Raw genomic sequence first — 19,974 nt, 5'->3', positions numbered from 1 at the left:
GCTTCTCAAAATCAACCCCTCTCATGGCCACCTCCTGTTTAGTCTTCCTAAACCATTCCTCCGGACTCCCAAGTTACACTCTCCCTCCACGAGACCCCCAGTGATATCAGAAGCACAACACATACAATCTGTCCTGCACGACACCTCTGTGCCCCCCATTACCTGCATGGATGGTTACCCACTGAATGCTGCACAACAAGACTCCCACGCTACAGCCCCAACCTCCCTGGCCTCCCCTCTACCTTCCCACCCGCAAAACCTGGGCTGCAGCTCCACACCCCTATTCTGTTCTCAAACGTGCTGGGGGCCTTCACGGGCCACGCTATTCCCTCTGCTTGTAAATGCCCTTTCCCTTGTTCACCTGGCCAATTTCCACTCACCTTTCAAGACTCAGCTCAAACATCACCTCCAGCACTGTCTTCCCCGAGTCCCCGGGAGAGGTATAATTCCTCCCGGATTTCTGGCAGGGTTCTTGATTTGCACCATTAGCAAGGCAGTTCCACGGTGTCTTCTAACATATCAGTTTATTCGTAGACTGTGATCTGTTAGAGAGCAATATTTCGCTGATTCTCCATACTTAATAGTGTGCCTGGCACATAGCAGACACTCCATAAATGATCATGAGTGAATTTTAAAACCTCTTTGTTGAAGTTCATTCCTGTCAGCAAAGAGCAGTAATGTGATCGGCTATCCATGCAACAGCTTCTATATCATGAAGAGAAAAATCCAGCTAAGACCCCCATGTATATGCATTTTTAAGAGAATGGGATGCAATCCAAGTGCACAGCAATGAACTATATACACTTAACTAAGACCATGTGCTGAAGACCCAGTAGATAAGTATTTTGATTTTGTTTGTTTCTCTCCTTCAAGTTGAAGCAGAGCAAATTGCTTAGCCTGTAGAGAGAGTGAGCTGACAGAATGTTTTTGCTTATGTTCTTCTATTTTGGGTTAATTTTTAAGATAACTTTTGGAGCACTCTTACAGCCAAAGTAAGACTCAGATTCTAAGTTGTCTGTCCCCAAATTGATGTTGGTTAGCAAAAGAGTCAAAAAATGAAACCCAGAGCGGCAGCCTTCTGATTCAATATTCTTTGTCCTACAGTGCGCTCCCAAGAGCACAGATGTGTCTCTGTGGAAATCATGTACCCGGTAACACACACATCCAGATACGGGATGCAAGGGCAAGTCTGATGTTCAATCTCACTGTATATAACGTAATATGTAACGTCTTTAGTAATCATTTGTTTTCCATCTTTTTTAAAGGGGAAACATGTATTTACATTTAACTAGTAGGAAATGAGGACCTAACACTTACTAAAGCCTAAATTTTGTTTTAGCAATTCTATGCAAATACTGTCCTTATATGCAACTTCACACTGTCTTCACCTTTTTATTTGGGTAATTCGTCTTCCTGGCGATGTCGAAAGTGCCTGGAACAACCGCAGTTCGCCTGACATTTCCTTTGATTTGCTCGTGTCCCTTACTGTTTGCCTCTCGTGGCTACAGTGTAGGAGAGACAAGGAAACCACAACCCAGAGAACCGAAGGACTTGCCCAACCTTGTCCCGGACTCTCCATCCTTGCTTTCTCTGCCGTGACAGCTCCCGCCGGCCCTTGCATTGAATGGGAGAGCAGTAGGTATTGTTAGTTTTAACATCTTCTAGACATTGAAGCTCTGAGGTCTTTGGCCTTTCTTTCATGGGATGAAAGGAAGCCCAAATGCAGCCAGACAAGAGTTATAAAAGGTAGGAGGGGTGGGCCCTTCACAGGTCTGGCTCATGCCTCCCTCCATTTCTCTCGTTCTTCTCCCTTTTCTTCTCACCACCGCCCTCGGCCCCTCAGGCCCTGAGACCTGTGTGGGCCTCCAGCCCCTGCCCTCCAGGGGCTCGGCTCCCATGGGAATGCGGGACTCAGAAACTGGGCACACCCTGCTTTGATCTCCTCAGAGACCTGGCTTGTCCTCACAGTCGCTGAAGGCCACTCCCTCGCACTATCGCACTATCGGAGGAAAACGGAAAACTTCACCAACGATCACAGGCCCTGCCACATTTGCAGGCCCTTTCTGCAGGCATTTGCCTAATGAGCTCTCAAAATCCCAAACAACAAAATCCGAAAGGATGCTATAGAAGAAATAGAATTTGGAGCTGATGCATAAATTGATAAATGGGCAAGTGAGGGTAAGTAGGTGAATGAGAGGGGACTGGACAGTGGAAATATGGGCCAGTAAATGGATGTTATTGTTGAATATTGAATGAATCTGTACATGGGGCTAAATTTACCAGCTTTAGCTGGTGTCCCCTAATGAACCACAAGGGAGCCCCTCTGCACCTGGCTCAGGTACAGAGGCACACAGGCCAGATGCTGCTGTCACCCAGCCTTCTTCTCAGGCGCCCCAAGGTAGAGACGAACCAGCGCAACTGTAGTTTTGCAGACAGCGAGGCGCTTTGAAGAGTCACTCTGTCCCACCTGGCCCTGCCCTGCAGACATTCTCACACTCCAGTTGGGCTCTGCTCCTCTCCCTTTCCCTTCCCATCTCTTCCAGTCAACATCACTGGCCATCTTAGTCTCGGCTTCTTATCTTTTAAAAAAAGGAAAGGGCGTGCATTTGGAGGACTTTGTCCAGCGTGGGCACTGGTGACATTTGTCCTCCCCCGCCCCACCCAGCCACACAAACAGAACATACCTCTGGCTGGACTTTTGACCTCCCCTCCTCCCCTCTGCGGTGGAGAGGAAAAGGGCACAGCCTTGAGAAAAACAAGTATCAAGGGTGGATGGTGTGTGCTGAACTTTAGAATGTTAAATTACGGTGAAAAATATTTTGGAATAGAAACCATCCTCAAAATTGTGCTACATAGTGAAGTTAATGGAGCCCATATGTCGTCTCCTAAAACTTAGAAAAACAAACTAAAAACAATACTTTAGTGCCTGCCAGACTGAAATGGGATCGACTTCTTAATATTCACTCAACCCAGAGTAAAACGCTTTAAAATGGAAACGGTTCCAAAGTGCAGCCGCGCTCAGCGGGTAAACAGCAGACCTCGAACACAGGGGGCCTTGTGTTCTGATCCCAGCTCTGGGCAAATCGCTTAATCTCCTACTCAATTTTCTCAGCTCTAAAATGGGGATGCCGGTATTTCACAAGGTGTTTACAAGGCATACTAAAATGATTGTAAATCACTTTACAAATGTTCAGTAACTGATGCCTTTTTCATAACTTGGCTCTATCACATCCTTCATTATTCACTCAGTGGTGTGGAAATAAACGGAGACAAGCCAAGGGAGCACAGAGGCCGTTTATTCAGAGCTTGCTTTAGTAAGGGAGTCAGCCACCATCACTTGCACTTGGCAGAGACTCAAGCCAAGTGGAGTGCGGAAGCTTTACAGTGAAAAAAACAGTTGGGGGGAGCAACGCCCTGATTGGAGGTCGCTGGCGTGGGGCTACCTAGAAGCTGGCATCTTATGTGGTTGGTTTGGGGAGCGTATTTGGCTTTCTCAGGTCAGTCAGTCCTGGACAGAAAGGGGATGGAGATCTTGAGTGGGAAGCAAAATGGTTAGACTCCTTCAGCTGATTGTGGCAGAGGCTGCGGGCCAGAATTCTGTTTCCATGTATGAGTTGGCTGTTGCCTGTCTGGGTATTCAGTCTCTCACTGAAAAATAAAAGTTGGGGGGGGTGGGGATCTTGCCTAAAGTAAGCCTAGGGAGTAAGCTGCACTTTTTATAGCTTTGAATCACTTTAGAAGCAGCAAATTTAGAAGATAGACTGCTGAACCAACAACTTCTACTTTCCACAATCAATGGGCTGACCACTGGACTAGCCATCGGCACACACCCGAGCCCGCTCCCCACCTCCACCCCCCTTCAGTGCCCTCAGGAAGAGGCTGAGAATTCCTGTTTGTCTAGCTTAACTCGACCTTTGTTTCTGAGGATAAGTAGCTCAGTGTTTGTCGAAGGACTCTGTAAAGCAGGTATTTTAGAAGGATTTTGGAAGTATGAGAAGGGAGACGCTGGCATAAGCCTTGAACCCTCAACTAGTGAACTGGAGTTCTGAAAAGGTTCTGAGCGTCCTGCGGGGAGACTGTGGGGAGACCTGACTCTCCCTCAGACTCCCCTGCTTTCCCACCTGTGCCTCCATTAAGGTCGCCTTGTTTCCACACCTCCGCTCCTCCATCTTCCATCTCAGTGAAAGGGACCAGTAGAAACGACAATTTCTGTAGGCCCCTGCAGGAAAGGTGCATACTCCGGTTCTCCCTCTCCTCTCCCTAATCCACCCGTGTATTTGAAAATAAGATGCTTCTTATTGTTATTTTTGAATGAAGACGTATTTTTAAATTTCTCATATTAATTTCTAATATAGTAACTATTGATAGCTATACTGATATAAACAAACCTAAGCATGTGTCCATATATGGATGGATAAAGACAAAGAAGAAAAAGTGCTCTTTCTCTCTCTCTCTTTCTCTCTCTCTCACGAACTATTGTATAGCCAGAAAGAAATCCTGCCATTTTGAAGCTCAGGGATGAAGCTGGAGGGCATTATGCTAAGTAAAATAAGCCAGATAAAGACAAATACTGTATGGTATCAATTACATGTTGAAACTGGGGGGAAAAAGGTCAGACTCATAGGAAGATAGTAGAGCAGTGGCTGCTAGGAGCTGGGGGAGGGGTGGAAGGAAAGTGGGGAGATGATGGTCAGAGGGTGTAAACTTCCAGGGGTGCGATGGGTGAGTTCTGAGAGTCTAATGCACAGCACAGTGGTTGTAGTTGATACCACTGTATATGTGAAATGTGCTAGCATTCTCACACAAAAGTAACTATGGGGGGATGGTGTGTTCATTAGCTTGATTGTGGTAATCACCTCACAATGTACATATGTGTAGATCAAATCATCATGCCATACATTGTGAATATTGTAAGATTTTATTTTTTGGTTACACCTCAATAAAGCTAGAACAAGGAGAATTGTAATGATATAGGGAATAATATAGCAGGATAATATTAAATAAAATATGAGAACATATTAGGTATAATCCAAATTTTGTATGTATATGCATGTTTATGTGTGTGTAATGGCTTAAAGAAAATTTACCAAATACGCCAAACTGTTCACTGCCATTATCCTTACCTGTGTTGTTGGAATTTGGGGTTATTGTTTCTTTATATATGTTTGTATTTTACCTGTTACTTATAAAAAACCCTCAATGTTTTTATAGTTAGAAAAACAAGTTATTTTTTAAAACACATACCACTACATTATATTGTTTACACAGAAGCTTCCTGCTCCCCCAAAAGGACAAGGATCAACAATTTACATTTTTTTTGAGAAGGAGCATTTGCTACAGCACAGGTAAGTACAAAAATGTGTGTAATCACTGCTTAAATATCCAGTCATGAATCTGTAGTCTGAAAAGTCCTCTGTTTCACAAACACAGAGCCCAGACTACCCCGAGGTGAGGCCAGAAATCAGGCACGCCCGGGGGCGTAGGCAGAGGACGCCGGCCTGGACGTTGGTGCGCAGCTAAGGACATGAGCCTCGGTGAATACACCAAGACCGAAAGGTAGGGCTAAGGGGAAAAGGCAGATGGACTTTCACTTTTATAAATTAAATCACCGAAGATTCTGAGGGTCAGCTCCAGGGGGAGCGGGGAGGCAATTGGCAGGTGACGGACCAGGCCAAAGGGGCCCTTGGCAATGGAGATTCAGGAGGAGGGCTTCAGGCCAACCCCCAGCTCTAGAATTGTGGATGATCTGAGGCAGTAAGGAGCCACAGCATACTACAGTCCGTCAGTTCAAGGGGTCACGGGTGTTACACACACACACACACACACACACACACACACACACACACACACACAAAGTGGGAAAGCCTGGTTTCAGCGACACACCTGCAAGACCTAGTCCAGACATATTCAGTTCAGCCAAGTGGCTTGGTGCTAGCTTTTACCTCACAGGGTTATGGTGGGTCTTCAATAGAATGTGGCAGGTGAAATATTCAGCACAGAGTCTACATAGTAGAAATAAATCAAAGTCACCATTTAGTATTATTGTTACTGCTTTTTCTACTCTCATGAAATAGGAAATTGGGTGTATGTAGGTCAGAATCAATGTTCCCCAGGGACGTTTGGCCCACTAGACCAACTTTAGAAATTCTTCTGTAAAGACCTGGACACACCCGTTTCCTCCGGACCTGCAGGGACCTGGGGCAAGGGCAACTCGTAGTGACACACTGGTCGTTTGATCTCGGGGCAAGTCTTTCTCACCTGGAGCAGCAACGCCTTCTTTGCAACACAGCTGTGTACGCAGCCTGTAAAAATGAGGCTTTATTGCTTTTACCGGTTTGTCTCTGTTGGAGGAAGAAGCCAAAGCAGAGGTCACCCTCTTCTCCTAAGCTTTAAATCATAACATTGACCAACATCACACACTTTCTGATCAAGAAACAATTACACATATAGATTATAAATCATTTCTTAACCCATTGGCTATATGTTACATAACACATGTGAAAGTTACAGAGGCATTTTAAACGTTTACATTCAAATTTATGACATGAGGAGGTATTACCTTAACAAGAAAAAAAAGTGGGAATTTTTCTCCCAACCTCTATGCCCTGTACTCAAAGCTAAAAAAAAAAAATGCCCATACCTTTTGCTGCTATCTGTATTGGGTCCCGCATCCCAGCCTTGTTTACTTACAGGTTCAAGCTCAACTCCACCCAGGTCCTGAACTAAAGTAAATCTTAGGCAGCTAGTAATGGCTGTTTAGGCTCAGAGTCTGAACTTTAAGCCCTGCACAAAATTATACCAAGTATAGCCATTTTTTTTCACTTTTTCCCATGCCGGGCATCCCTCCTGCCTTTTCTTGTGATAGTTTCCTATTTTTTGGTGGGCATGGGGGATTAGCAGGGGCGAACAATATACTCAGTGGAACCCTCACAGTGAGTGTTTCCCTCACATGGGGTGGGCACTGTTTCTGAATCAGAAGTCTTATCACAATCCAGATATATGTAAGCAGCAGTTGGACTGACCATTCCTTGAGATTCCGGTTTAGTTGGAGCTAGGGCATCAGTATTTAAAAAATATATTTACCCCTTATTTTCTTTTTCAAAAATTGGATGTATTGGGGTAATGTTGGTTAATTATATTATACAAATTTCAGGTGCATAGCTTTATACTTTTCGAAGTTCCCCAGGTGGTCCCAGTCTGCAGACAGGGCTGTGACCTGATGGGGAGGGGCAGGGCAAGCCAGCCCGAGAGAGCCTGTCTCTCACCAACTCAAGAGACTCTTTCCCCCTGCACTCTCTCCAGCTTTCTAGTCCTTGAACTGCCATCTGGTTGATCCATGTTACAGAGTGGGTATTTGTGCTGTAAAGTTAGTAGAGAATTAAGATTTTTAGGTTGAAAAATATCCACCCAAGTTGGTGAACGCTTTGTGCCATTTTTATTATTCTCAGGCCCAACTGCAGGGCTTGTGTTATCCTGAACAGACTCTACAGTTTCCGAGCAGGATGCAGTTGTGTTAACAGAAAGGTGATTCTGCCAGTCTTGTGGGATGGAGCCTAGTGAGGAGAAGCAGCTGAGGCAGTTTGGAGGCTACTTCTAGGGGGTAGTGGGCATATTCTTGTGGGACTTCCCTAAGTGGGAAGAGGCACGTGGCCCGAGATGAAAATGAGCCTTGTACTTCTGTGAAAGTACATACCCTTCTAATTTTTGTGCTCTTGGATGCCAGAATTCTGATTCTGATACTCACGTAGGACACATGGGCTCCAAGTATTAGATATACCTATATCTCGAAGTCATATTTTTAAAATTACTTAAATCAAGACTTTACAGATAACAAAGAAATGGGTTTGTGTGCAAGGACCACGTCCACTGACCAGGATGCAAAGCGTGGGCGACCCTCACAGAGGTCTGAGTACAACAAACTATCACGTGATACTTTCTGTGGAACATCCGTCACTATTTCTCTGGCAGCAGCAGCAGCAGCTGGAAATTACTGCTTAACCACTTCATGCTCACTGATGCATGGGCTACTAAGCACAGTGCTCACAGTGTTTAATTCCAAGTCCTGGAGTTAGCCTTCCACCTGCTTTCCAGGTCAGCGACAAAGACACCTGTTGTAAACCCAGTCTGTGTACATAATAGCCAATGATCTCTCGCCAAGCTACAATGTTTATTGGTGAAAGCTGAAGGTACTACTGTGACGGTTTTCCTCATTTCGCTCATCCATTTAACAAGCCATGATGGAGCACCTTCTGTGTCAGATGTTGTATTAGGAACAGGGGATTCAAAGGCAATTTATGCGCAAACCGTGCGTGAATTACAACAAACCATGCCACAGGGGACCCTAGAAGTATGAACAAAGCAGTGTGGAGAAACAAAGTTTTTTAAAGAAATTTAAGCTTTTTTTCTAATGGGGAAAATCAGGTTTGCATTGGGTCTTCAAGAGTAGAAGGGCTTTTCCCTAAAAGAAGAGTGGGGGGGAGGGTGCTCCAGGGGAAAGAATAGGACGTACAAAAGCGTATGAGTGAAAAAGCATGGCGATTTCGAGAAGAGTGGGAAACGCAGAGTCACTAGAGCAACAGGTTCATGGGAATGGGCTTGTGCACAAGATAGCAAGGTAGTTCTTGGTGAAGGGCTTTTTGGAAGCCTTGCTTGAGAGTTTAGATTTTACCCTATGAGCACACAGAATAGAGTCATTATTCCCAAGCATGCCATATTTTTGTTTCAGGGGAAAATCTACCAGCCGGGTGAGAAATAGACTAGAACAGGGAGGCAGAAAACGTACCTTCAAGGTTCTTTCTAGAGCAGTGGTGCTCCATCAGCGGAGATTTTTGCCCCTGAGGGTGTCCGGAGCAATATAGTGTGTAGAGATCAAGGATGCTGTTGACATCCTAAAATGTGCAGGACACCCTCCCTCAACCTCAAGAAAGAATTATCCAGTCCCAAATGACAAAGGGTCGGCCCTCCATATCTGGAGGTTCTACACACCCCCAAATTATGTTCTTGCCGACATGTACTGTGTAGCTAGGCCTATGATAGTCATGTCTGTTCTGAACATGCACATACTTTTTTCTTGTCATCATTCCCCCCCAAATATAACAGCTATCTACATAGCATTTACATCGTAGTAGGCGTCACGAGTAATATAGAGAGGATATAAATTACACGGGAGGGTGTGTGTAGGCTGTATGTGAATACTGTGTCACTTTATTTTGTGGCCCTGAGCATCTGCACATTTTCGAGTCCATCTGCATTTGAATACTTCTAGGAGGTCCTGTTACCAATACCCGGTGGACGCCGAGGGACGACTACAGTGCCGATGCCATGAGACCCTGTTCTAGGGCTTAGAGGACGGTTTCTGCCCTTGGTTGCTGCCGTTGTCTTCTTTTCTTGGAGGAAAAGCACCTTGATTTTTATTCAGATGTTCACGTTCCTCTCTAAAACCCAGGTGCTTCTGGGGAAGCTGACCCCACCCCCATCAGCTGGAGGTGCCCCTCCCCCACCATCGGATTAAACCAATCAGCTCATCCCATTCCCCTAGGGCATTAATTTGGGTTGAGGCCAGGTTATGGTAATAAAGAAACTCCCAAAATAGTGCTTTCGATAAGATGGAAATTCACCTCCGATTCTCACGAAAGTCAGTGCTCAGAGACCAAGGGCCAGCTGGGTAATTCTGTTCTACCCCCCATTAAGGAACACACATTGCTTTCCTGTTATTGCTCCGCCATCTCTTGAGTTCCCGGCACAGTGTCTGCATTCCAGCCTGCAGGAACTGCAGAGGGAGTTCGCTGCTAGCTCCTCGGCCTGGACGCAGCCGATCCAGAAGTCACACGCATCACTTTTCCCTCCCGTCCCACTGGCCTGCACTCAGTCACACGGTCCTCACCAGCCGAAAGAGAAACTGGTGAGTGGCCCTGTTCTCAGCTAAACCTGGGGGAAAGCGGTGGTTCCGGACCTACAAGGAAAAGGACGGTGTGGACAAGCTGAGGAATAATTAGCATCTCTGCCGCACCAAGATTGATTCAGGGTTTGATCCAGGACCATGATTTAATATAGGCCTGTGAGACAGGAAAAATAAATTTTAAAAGGTACTTTCTGGAAACTTCTGGGAAAGAAGCTAGTAAAATTCAAATAAACCTAAAAATAGCTGACAGTGCCCTGATATTTTCCCTTAACCCTATTAGAATTTTCCCCCAAAGTGCATTTTCACTTTCCACAACGCCCTATTTCCATCCGTGGAAATCACCACCGCGGTCTTCCAATCATCACGAGTTAAATATTTGACATTCTCTTTCCTTCCTTCGCCTTTGCAGCCCCTATAACTAATCATACATGAAGTCCGTGCTACCCTTTCCGAGGTACCTCCTTTTCTTCTTCTTCCCGTTGCCCGTCCGCCTTACCACTGTCGTTCCGATGGCCTACCACACCCTACCAAACCCGGTCTCTGCCTACGCCTCGGAGCGCTTTCTATCACCCTTCTGTCCTCAGCTCACACTGGCCTGGAACTCGAACAGGCCAAACCTGCTGCTCTCAGCGTTTGCACTCGCGGTTCCCTGGGCCTGGAGTACTAGTGCCCCAGATACCTGAACACTTTACGCTTCCTCCTGTGCTGAATGCTACCTCCCCAAAAGGACCTTATGCAAACACTCCACCTAAATTTTAAATATTGTCCACCATCACTCTCTGTCTCCCTCACCTCCCTTCCCCCCACCTTCATAGCAGTTATCACTACACTAGCCTTGTCCTGTTTGCCTCAGATCTTTCCAAAATAGAGAATGCAGTTGAAGGCTCCTTTTCCCATTTTTCCCAATATCATTCCATTTTCCTCCTTTACCGGAGGAACTACTGTCAGAGTTTTCATCTCTCTGACTTTGCCCATTCTATTCATGTTTCTATACTTGCACCGCATACAGATATGAGTAAGCAACAATTGCTTTTCCTGCTCTTTTTAAGTATTTTTGTACAGTTATCTATGATACTGCATGTATCCCTCTACAACACATGTTTATATCAATTTATATCCAGTTCAATATAGTTTAATGGCTATTCTATCTTCTAAAAATTAATATACTTCCACTTTTTAACCCCTTATTGATGATCATTCAGGTTCCCCCTAATTGACACTGCGAGACTGTATCTGCGCTTGTGCTTTTGCGCACATGTGAAAAAATTTCTCTAGGGTGTAAACCCAGAAGTAGACATGTGAGTCATGTGATCTGTGAGATGTTTTCCACTGGCCCCTCAGATCCAGTCTCTCCTCCACTCTGCTCTGGAGGAAGCTAGCCTTTATGCCTGTGGGCTGCATCAATGAATTTCCTTGCCCTCTGGCTTCTGTTGGATGAAGCCAGTGAGAGGAAAGAGGTGGGAGTGGAGGAGAGTGAGATCTGGGCATTTATGTTCTTGGCTCTCATCCTGCTGGGTCTCCCGCGTTGGCTGGTTGGCTGCATTCCTCTCTCTCACTGAGGCTGCTGCTTCGTGGGTTCTGTGGATCTAGTGACCACTCCTTTTTTATTCTTTTAGGGATAGGAAGAAAGTTTCCCCAGCTCCCCAGCGATTGCTACCCTTGTTGCTTTTCTAAGTTTCCATGAACCCTACCCGTGTTTCTGTAAATAGCCCTGTCATTAAACGGTCCTCAGTGGCACAGGGTGAGAGCACATTCTGTTTCTTGGAAGATGCTGACCAGTGCCTACGATATGTACATTTTCAACTTCACTCCATGCTCATCCATCAAGCCTTCCAATTTTGATTTCTCCCAGAGGGCTTGTTGATGAAATCTTAGATATTTTGCAATGCTACTCAAATAAAACTTCCGGACTTTTTTCAGCATCTGCAATCTCTGCTCCAGTCAGATTGGCCAATTCCCTGGTCCCTGGACATGCTTTTGATCTTGGGTCTTCCTTGAATAGAATGTCATTCTCCCCTCCACGCCCCCCCTTTACATATTGTGATCATCTGAGCCCTTCCACCTCTCTCCCTCTCCCAACTTCCTCTGAGGGAATCTTCCTTGTTCCAGGAAATCAGTCTGCGGAGGGAGCTGCTGACTGTGAACTCCTAGCACTGACTCTCTCCTGCACTCAGTTGGCACTCTGCTTCTCAGAAATCTTTTGTGTGAGCATTTTCCACTATTAATGGGTTTTCCTATGTGCATGTCTGTAATGTCTTCGATGACGCTACACATCTCTTAAAACTAACTGATTTTGAGCTCTATTTTTTACTATTTACCCCTATTATATAAGTGCTGTGTACAAGAGGCTCTCAGTATTTTGATGAATCAATAATTGAATTTCCTGCTTTAATATCTATAACCAAGAATGGTAATAACATGTGCTTTGATGACTTGACGTCCTCTCTGCAGCTGCAAATAGGTGTAATTTTTCTTTTTCATGCCATGCAATTCATTCCTATGTCAGATGTACCCTGCTAAATGGCCTGTGTGTCTGAAATCCGAGAAGTATACATTTTGGTAGTGAATGAATTAATGCCTATGAGTTTCCTGTGGATATAAATCTGCATCAAAATAAAAATATATTCTCATTAGGGAAACTTTTCTTAGCAGTGAAAACAACAATGATGATACCCAACTGAGTTAGTTAATAGGGAGCAAGGGCCCTCCACTCTCCTCCCACTCCCGTGTGAAAATCTGAGGCTTCTTTATCAACTTTGAAGTATCTGTTAACATCTGCAGACATCCTAAGGGAAATTGGCACTAAATAAATAGATCCATGCTATTTTTAACTCCACTGTGGGGAAAATCAAGATGGAATTAGGTTTCTATATGAAAACAAGCAGAGAAATGTTTTTTTAGGAGTCAACCTAAACAAAAAGGAAAGAAATGAATCCCCTCAGCTCCTTCACGGCTGCCCCAGTGCAACGGCAGCAACAATCGCCTATGTCTGTCTGACACATACGAGGGGTACAAAGGATCCTGGGTGTGGGGGCCCTCGAAGTAGTTTTCTCCTGAACATTGAGCTCTAAGCTTTAAAAAAATGAATTTGTGAGAAGCACTTCAACTGCATTTGTAAGCAGACACTCATAGTGGTGTGCAAGTGTTAGAGGTGTGTTTTTAGTCAGGATGTAGTAGACTGCAAGGAACAGAGTGCCTGGCTAAACAGTGGAGATCCTTGGTGCTCACAGTGCGGTCCTTGGGTCGACAGCACAGACATTGCTTGGGAGTTTGATAAATGGAGCATTGAGGCTCCACCCCAGAACATACACTTGAATGAGACCCCCAGGTGACTCATATGCCCATTAAAGTTTTAGAAACACTAGTTTGGACTACATTGGGGATTATTAGTTCACAGAACAAAAAGTGTGAAGGCAGAGAATTCTGAAGCTGGTTCATACTGCTGCAAAACAAAGTTGTTGATTAACTAGGTGTTTTCCAACTTTTTTTTTCCTGATGCTTTTACATCTTCAACGGGTTGGCTTCTGGTCTCAGATGTAGCCCTTTATTGTAACAAGATCATTGCCACAGCTCCACACATCACATTCTCATGTAAACTGGATCCAAAGCAGGGAAAGGACTCTCCTTGTGCTTCCTTTTATTCTAAAGGAGAAGGATAATTCCCGGAACCTCCCGAGCAAAACTCTCCTTTTGTCTCTTTGGCCAGATAGAACCATAGATGTGTCTTTAAACAAAAGGATTACAACATCACACCTCATCAGCAGTTTCAGTTACGTGATCAACCTTTGTCTGAAAATATTAAATGGAAAATTCTAAAAATAAACAATTCATAGGTTTTAAAGTGGGTGCTATTCTGTGTGACATGATGAAATCTCACCCCATCCCTCTGTTCTGCCTTGGACGCGAATCACCGGTTTGTCCAAAAGTATCTATGCTGTGTACGCTCCCCACCCGTTAAGTTGCTTAGCAGCCTGCCCAGTTCTCAGACTGCTTGTCGCCATATCGTAGTGCTGATGTTCAAATAGTCCTTATTTCACCTAATAATGGCCCCATGGCTCAAGAGTAGTAAAGCTGGCAATTAAGATATGCCAAAGACACCTGGCTGGTGTGGCTCAGTGGATTGAGCATGGGCCTGTGAAGCAAGGGATCACCATTCTATTCCCAGTCTGGGCACGTGCCTGGGTTGCAGGCCAGTTCCCGGCAGGGGACGCACGAGAGGCAACCATACATTGATGTTTATCTCCCTCTCTCCTTCCCTTCCCCTCTAAAGATAAATAAAGAAAATCTTAAAAAAAAAAAAGATATGCCAAAGACAATTCAAGAAGTGCTTCCTTTAAGTGCAACTTTTCATGTTAATAAGGCAACTTATCATCAGACATCATCACAAGAAGAGTGAGTAAAGTACAAGAAGACACTTTGCATATGAGAAAGACCATATTCATGTAACTTTTGTCACAGCATATTATTATAATTGTCCTATTCCATTATTATTTTTGTTACTCTCTTACTGTGCCTATTTTATAAATTAAACTTTATCATAGGTATGTATGTATCATAGGGAAAAAAGCAGTTGAAGCTGGGTTTGGTAGCACCTGTGGTTTCTTTCAGGCATCCACTGGGGGTCTCGGAATGTATGTCCCCCTGCCCCCAGTGCAGAGGGGGGACTGTTGTAATATGTTTGATTAAGTCAATCATGATTCACCTGGAAATAGGAAGAGGCTTACCTAACCCGGATGCCTGAACCAAAATGGGGTTCTATTAGCAAAATGTATTAATCTCAGCTGGGTAAGTACTATTCAAGAATATTATAAAGGAAAAGTGGCTTTAGTGAGGAGAAGCAAAATGAGTTAGTGAAGGAATAGGGACATATGGATATGCTCTGAACACAGAGCTTTTTCTTATAAATATTGAGAGTAGATGGTCGACCCTTTCGAATCTGTGTCACACAGTCAGTGTGACAAACAACAACTGGATCTGGTGATCACACGGTTACAAATAATCTCTACAGACAGAAAGTGGTAGACGAGGGTAGGTTCCAGGACGGCAAAAATGGAGGTGAGGAAATGAAGGTCGTCACTATGAAAAAGTTTAGAAGTTTGCAAGCAGAAAGAGACATATAGAGTGATGGCTAAGGAAGAGTTCTATTGAGGAAAGGTGTTTGGGGGACTAAATGATGATGGGAAAAGACAATAAAAATAAACAAATAAAATGTTAATGATATAACCTGGCTAAAAAAATTAAAAAAGGAAAGGTGTTTTTGTCCTCCTCCCCTTCCCTGTGGCACAGGTCTGAGAATGTCAAGAGGAAAACACATCAGTGACAGAATGAGGGATGTTGTCAGCAGGGAGAGAGGTAAGTTTTGGATCACGGGGGAACTTGCGTGTCTCGGTAAAGGGCTGGCAAGCTCATCTGTTGGGGAGAAAAGTGTGGAATGGGTATTAGGGTGGTGGTCCTCACAGTGTTGTCCCTAAGACCAGAAGCACCTGTTGGGAACTTGGTACATAAACAAGCTTTTGGGCCCCACCTCACACACCTACTGAATCAGGCCCTGCAGGTAATTCTGATGCACGTTCAAGTTTGAGATACACCATGCCAGGGAATTGTTTATATAGTACCTACACGAATGCGTGTCTCTGCAGTTAAACTGTTTGAGTTTTTCCTGTCAGAAAATGTTTCCTACTTTGTTCTTTATTGCTCACTCCAGCCCAGTACACCTGTGGGCTCAGGTAGACTCACGCTCCGAGGCACTTCTGGCTCCGAGGAGGGTGTCTAGAACTCTAGGCAGACTAGGAGGTCTTTCGTGTATCATCTTTGTTTCTATTCTGGCTGGCCTGGTTACCTACACTTCTTTTTTTCCGGCCCAGGCTCTTCTTGAAGTCATAGAAAAAGTTCCATTAATTGCTAAACTGTGAACGTCCGCACCTTGGCAGGGAGGCGTCTGTGACCTCACCTCTGCCCACTTCTCGAGCCTCCTACCGAGCTGCCCTGCGGGCACCTCCTCTCAGACAAGGACTCTGTGGGAAGGAGTGGAGAAAAATTCTTACAGAATTCTAGCTCACAGGACTTTATTACCTAAGTACTATATGCCAGGAATTCTACTCGGGACTAGGATAGAAAGGTGGTTTACAAAACAGTTTAGCATATTCTGGAAGAGACAGCCAAAGAAACAAATGACTTGAATACAGTGAAGTTAGAGGCCGTGACAAAAGTTTTTCTAGGGTGATGTGGAAACATGAAGAAGGAACATTTAGGTCGGGGAAAGTCTCCTGGAGAAATCAGAACCCGTGCTTCAGAACGTAGTCCTGGAAGTAGCTGTCAGGAAAAGGTGCGGTGTGTACTTGTGACAAAAGGAACAATTTAATCCAAAACAGGGAGCTGAAGCAGGACACAAGTGCTGGGCCTCAGAGGGACTCAGAAGACCATGTAGCGGGTGGCAGATTGGGCAGCTGGAGAGGGAGATAGAGAGTGACCAACTGTCTGGCTTTCACCCCCGAACCATCCCAGTTTTAGCATCAAAAGTCCCCTGTCTCTCAGTCTGGTTACACTAAGACAGAAGGTCAAGCGTTCCATGAAAAGAAGTACACACTCCCTGACTGGTGTGGCTCAGTGGACCGACTGCCAGCCTGAGAACCAGAGGGTCTCCGGTTAGAACCCCAGGCAGGGCACATGCCACTGTGGACCAGGTCCCTAGTAGGGGGCTCTTGAGAGGCAACCATACACTGATGTTTCTCTCCTTCTCTTTCTCCCTCTCTTCCCCTCTCTCTAAAAATAAAAAGAAATGCAATCTTAAAAAAAAGAAGTATACATGTCCATCAGTATGTAAGACGCTTACTAAAAGCAATGGAATATATAATAGTCCTTCCTCATCCACAGGGAATACGTTCCAAGACCCCCAGCGAATGCCTGAAATCACAGTTGGTACCAAACCCTAAATATATTGTTTTTTTTCTATACATACATACATACCTCTGGCAAAGTTTAATTTATAAATTAGGCACAGCAGGAATTAACAAGAATAACTGGTAATAAATAGAACAATTAGAACAATATATTGTAATAAAAGTTTTGTGAATATAGTCTGTCTCTCTCAAAATATCCAGTTCTGTCTTCATCCTTCTCCTTGTGATGATGGGAGATGATACAATGCCTGTGTTATGAGGCCAAGTTAGCTGAATGGGACATTGTTAAGTGAAATAAGGGTTACTTAAACACAAACACTGTGATACTATGACCGTTGACCTGATAATCAAGACCACTACTAAGTGACTAATTAGCAGGGAGTACACAGAGTGCCGATTTGCTGGACAAGGGATGAGGCACATCCTAGGTGGGAAAGAGCAGAATAGCGTGAAATGTCATCACATGACTCTGAAATGTATGACATTTAAAACTTATGACTTGTTTATTTCTGGAATTTTTCATCTAATGTTTTCAGACCACAATTGACCACAGGTGACTGAAGTCACAGATTAGGGGGGAACACTGTATTTGGGAAAGTCTTCCGGGGCTGCATTAGCAAGTATAGGTGCTGACCCTTCACGAGCGAAGGGAAAGCTGACTCAAGTCTCCTGGCTTTTGCTGTCCCACACAAGTGGGAAAATTAAAACACATATGAAGAAACATTGTTCAAGAGAGAGGTAGGAAAGGCAAGAAGCCAAGGAGGGAGGGTAAGACTTGAAGTGTGGAGTTCTGTATTCATTGTTTCCACTTACACATTCTCTGTAAACTCTAGCTTCCACATCTGTGAAATGGGATAATACCTACCTCCTTGGTGTGTTTTGATGATCAAACGACAGGGTGCATGTGAAAAAGCTTGGTAAGCTATAAAGCATTATATGAGTATTACTAATAGGACCACTGTCACCCTCAAAATGCACGCAACCACATCAATCTGGAGAGTGTAATTTTGGTAGGAGTTGCATCACATTGCTTCCTGCTTTTCACCAGCACCGTCATCATTAACAGCTCCGGTGTGTCAGCTGGCTGCAGTGTGGTTGAGAGTTGCTGGGAGAATTGCTAGGGGAGAGGCAGTCTGGAGTTGTCTTCTTCTTCCCCCACACCATAAACATTTAAATGTGGGATTAAAATGAAATGAAAAAGTGGGATTGAAATGAAAAAAAAAGGGCAGTTGGGGACAGAAAGGAATGGAAGAGATTCACTCTCAAGTTCCAAATACCATTCTAAAGGTTGATACCAAGTCAGAACATACCCCGCGAATGGTCTTTTAACAATTCTCTTTTGCCTGTGGGACAACGCTCACACTTCTTGATCTGGTCCCTACTTACCTCTCCAGGTTCCCTTTAGCCTTTACACCACAGACTGCATTCCGGCCAAACACACTGCTAGCCATAAAGGAATCCGTCCTGCTCTCTGCTTGCCTGCCCTGTCCCCTTCCATGACTCTCCTCCTCACACTTCCAATATGGGTTCAGATGCTTCCTTCAAAGTGAGCTCTGTGTGGTCCTCCCCAAAGTCAGGCATCAGCGAGCCCATAGCGCCTTGGAAACATTCTGGGTGCAGAGAGAATATGGAAAGCTATGTAGCAGATGAGAGCATTGGGTTTTCAGACACACTGGGGCTTTTGCACTTAGATCAGCCACTTATTTGTTTTTTAAATAAATAATCTGCCTCCGCCCCTTATTCCACCATTGAGAAACACTAATCTAGGGAATCTGCCTGAATCTTTTCAGACAAAGTAACTTTTGGTAGGACTGATTTTTTTTTCCTTTTATCTCCGAGGGAAAATTTTGGTTCACATGCCTCTAAACTGAATAGATTCTGCCAGTGGTGTAGGAAACAGAATTTCTCCTTCCCTGGGGCGTGTTTCTCTCTGCCCTCTCAGCAATGGCAAGGGGCTCTGGGAGGAAGGGGTCAGTCAGTTCACTTTTCAGCCACAATTTCCTTTCAATACTATTTCATATTAGTTTCAGATGTACAGCACAGTGGTTAGATAATCATATACTTGACACAGTCATCCCCTTAAAATTTTAGTGCCCACCTGGAACCATGCGTAGTTATTACAATATTGTTGACCATGCTCCCTATGCTGGACTCTTACGTAACCGCCAATTAGTACTTCTTCATCTCTACCTTTTCCACCCAGCCTCCCACCCACCCCCCCTTCCCCACAGCAACGAGTCTGTTCTCTTTATCTATAAGTCTGTTTCTATTTTTTTGTTCAGCTATTTTGTTCTTTAGAGTCCACCTAGGAATGAAATCATATGGTATTTGTCTTTCTCTGCATGACTTAGTTCATTTAGCATAATACCCTCCAGGTCCATCCATGATGTCACAAGTGGTAAGATTTCTTTTTTAATCCCTTTCCTCCTTTAGGCAAGGCATCAGAGGGGCAGTGGAGTGGACTGTGAAGAGCGTAGATACTGGAGCCGAACAGCCGGGCCGTGAGACCTGGGACTGATAAGTGCCCCAGTATCCACATGTGTAAGGTTGGATGATAGTCCTCACCTCACAGGATCGTCATGAGGATAAAGTGACTTAATACTCCAGGTTTGAAAGCACTACAAACAGTACCTGACACATACTAGTTACTGCTTGTTATTAATCTCACAGTTTCTTTTTTTGTGAAATGGTAATAATGCTCACTGGAGAGAGAGCTGGTAGGAGAATTACTCAAGATAAGCAGGAGGTGCTTGGCTTAGAGAAGATCCATAATAAATCTTTTACCTACTCTTTTAGCTCTTGCCCTTTGTATCATAATTCTTTGTTTAAAGGTATCTCAGCCCTGGCTGGCATAGCTCAGTGGATTGAGTGCGGGCCTGCGAACCAGAGTATCTCAGTTCGATTCCCAGTCAGGGCACATGCCTGGGTTGCAGGCCAGTTCCCATCAGGGGACGGACAGGAGGCAACCATACATTGATAATTCTCTCTCTCTCTCTCCTTCCCTTCCCCTCTAAAGATAAATAAATAAATAAAATCTTTAAAAAATACTAAAAAAAAAAGGTATCTCCACCATGAAAAACTCTTAGCTTCTCTGGGGAAGAATGGATTCATCCATCTTTGCATCCTTAGTAGTCCATGGGAAAACTTAACACGGCCTTCATTTTCTCTCAGTGA

This window comes from Artibeus jamaicensis, unplaced genomic scaffold (assembly GCF_021234435.1).
Source record: "Artibeus jamaicensis isolate MK-2021 breed Jamaican fruit bat unplaced genomic scaffold, CSHL_Jam_final contig_233, whole genome shotgun sequence".
Classification (NCBI taxonomy): domain Eukaryota; kingdom Metazoa; phylum Chordata; class Mammalia; order Chiroptera; family Phyllostomidae; genus Artibeus; species Artibeus jamaicensis.
Note: the sequence above shows the minus strand (reverse complement) of the source record.